Source organism: Crocuta crocuta, unplaced genomic scaffold (assembly GCF_008692635.1).
Source record: "Crocuta crocuta isolate KB4526 unplaced genomic scaffold, BGI_CrCroc_1.0 scaffold233, whole genome shotgun sequence".
NCBI lineage: Eukaryota > Metazoa > Chordata > Mammalia > Carnivora > Hyaenidae > Crocuta > Crocuta crocuta.
This window is the reverse complement of record NW_027529526.1, coordinates 6,774,418-6,777,127: the sequence shown is the minus strand read 5'-3', so window position 1 is coordinate 6,777,127 and position 2,710 is coordinate 6,774,418. Positions and strand designations below refer to the sequence as shown.

The following is a 2,710-nucleotide window of genomic DNA, read 5'->3' as shown; positions in this document are numbered from 1 at the left end:
GGGGAGGGAAGCCATCACTGGCTTATATACCTGGGCTCTACTCTCAAAGATTTTCCCCATCAGCTCATGCTGTTTTTTGGACTTGCACATTCGTGAAGCTTCCTTTGATTTAAAGGTTCTGCTCTAAGAGTTCTCTTTCAAAATATTTACATGATGTAATCCTTGCCTCACCAGCACCAGCCGAGCTTAAGAGATGGCAGATTACTATATCTTATTGGATTTATTTTCCTCTATTTTCTTCATGCCTTCTTTCCTTTTTCCCCTTTCGTTTCTTCTTCCATCCCTCCCTCCCTCCTCCCTCTAGTTCAGCCACTTACTTATTCCATAAATATCTAATGAGCACATGCCATGTGCTAAAAGGGAGTATGGAACTGTGTCTCAGAGTCTGGGGACATGGGTCCAGGCCCTTTGCTTTCTCCCTCCATGACTTAAGCATGGCTTAAAACTCAGTTTCCTGGTCAGTCAAAAGGTAACAATAATGAGATCTACCTCATTGTTGCAGGATTATATGACCTATGACGTGTAAAACACTTTGCTCCATGCCTGGTTCTTCTCAAATCTCCCCAAATATCATTATTATTATTAAAATAATACAGAATGTAGGCTGTGTAGTTCAACTGCTCAAACTTGAATCCTGGCCTCTAGCTTCCAGCAATGGGACCCTGAGCAAGTGACTTCCCTGCGCCTTAGCCTCCTCATCTCCAAAATGAGGCTAAGAGTAGATATATCTACTTCATAGGGCTTTGAAAAGACTTCTTTTTTAAATGTTTATTTTGAGAGAGAGACAGAGCACGAGCTGGGGAGGGACAGAGAGAGAGAGAATCCCAAGCAGGATCCACGCTATCATTGCAGAGCCTGATGCGGGGCTTGATTCACCAACCGTGAGATCATGACCTGAGCCAAAATCAAAAGTCAGACACTTCACTGACTGAGCCACCCAGGCGCCCCTACAAAGATTTCTTGAGATCCCATTTGTAAGGTACATAAAGCAGTGTACTCAGTAATGTAATAAGATAATACTAACTAGTGCTGTTGTTGCCTCTGTTATTATTAGTGATTCCAGAAGTATGAAAACGAGAAATAAGAAAGACTCTCTGGCAGAAAAGCCAAGCATATCAATGAATAATGACAGCATGGTGGGGTTAGGGAAAAAGCAGGAGTTTATACACAGCACAGACTTAAGGTTTAACATTTGGGGAGAGGATAAAGAAGCTTCACTGAGGAGGTGCCCAAACAGGAAGTTAATAGGACACACATCCAACCTCTTTAGGAACCACTTCCTTTACTGTCCTCACCTTCTCAGATGTATTCATTGGTCTCATCTCAAGTCCAAGTATCTCTGGACGGTTTTCCAAGTTGTCTGTAATCTGGTCCAACTCTCTTTGCTCGCGTATTCTGATACGTCAGCCCACCTTACAGTTGAACATCCTCCATCTGACCTTTGACCCCGAAGTTCCCATTGTTAGAATGCTCTCCCTTTCATGTCTACCTATGTACACACGCTACTTGACCTTCAGAACTCAGCAAAACTCCACCTGAGCTTTAAAAACCAAACTCCACACTGGTGTGCTCTTTCTTCCTCTGCCTGCTTTGCACTTTTCAGAGTCCCGACTTAGGCTTTGCCCGCTTCCCTCCACTGTGTTTTTCGCCAAGCTCCTCATCTGCCTTCCACAAGTGACTATTCACAGGATCCCCATGTCTGACACTTTACACCCCATCCTGCTCCTCAATTTCAGTCACCCCCCGAGTCCCGCCCGTTCCTCCTCCCCCAGTGACATCACACTGGTGCTTCTGTTGCCGCCCAGCAGCCAGCCCTCCCTCCTCACACCATTCCAGGCTCTTCCACGGCCTCTGAGCTGAGTACCTGGCTCCTACTCCCCAGTCTCTCCCGCACACTCTCACCTCCACAGAGACTCATGGGGGCCCAGGAAAGGGGGGAAAGCCCGGGTTTTCACTGTCTGCTCCTCAGGCTCAAAGTTTGCATCATGAGCACAGATGATCTATTCATTTAAAAAAATGAAAGAAATTTTAACACAAATGGATACGTTGAAAGTAAACCTATATTCCGCATCCCTTTTGTCCCAATTGAGTTGGCGACCCTTGAGAGTCCCGCTAACCTGGGATCCAGGGTCTCCTGGCTCTGCCATATAATGTCTTCGTCGCATAGACAAGGCGGCTTCTTAGTGTTTTCAAGCAGGTCCACACGCTCTTCCCAGAGAAGAGCTGCAGATGTGTTTTGAAGTAAGACAACCAGGAACGACAGCTCACCCTCTCTTGGAAGTCCCTCTTTCTTTAGAAATCCTATTTGCTTGGCTTTAACATGTTTGAAAAATAGGAAGAAACTTTTTCATCCCTGTTCAGATGAGGCAAGAGAAAGCTGTGTCATCATGAGTTTGTGACATCCATTCTTTACCCAGGAAGGCCTGTCCGGTCTGGGGTCCAAGCCGAGGGCGGGAAGCCTTGGGGAAGAACAGGGAGTAGTTGGCATGGATTTTCATAGGAAGTAAAGAGAGAGCGAGACCCCTGGAGCCATCTGCTCCTTGACATTCACAATTTCTGCGTCTCTGTAATCAAATGGCTCCTAAGAGGCAGCCACAATTTTGCAGACTCTAATACACTGACTAAAGCAGAGACATAATTGCTAGCCCTTTATAAACGCTGCACGATACTAGGCTCACAGTGAATACACACTGGTGCGTCTCCATCCTCA

At 46.0% G+C, this 2,710-nt stretch overlaps 1 long non-coding RNA gene across 1 annotated transcript; it reads right to left on the bottom strand.

Moving 5' to 3' along the window:
• Positions 1-753: 753 nt before the first annotated feature.
• Positions 754-1,718, bottom strand: LOC144229109 (uncharacterized). The gene is made up of 2 exons (XR_013334355.1): positions 1,296-1,718; positions 754-894 (listed from the first exon to the last, which is right to left on the bottom strand). It is a non-coding gene; the product is annotated as an uncharacterized LOC144229109 (long non-coding RNA).
• Between the last annotated feature and the right edge of the window lie 992 nt (positions 1,719-2,710).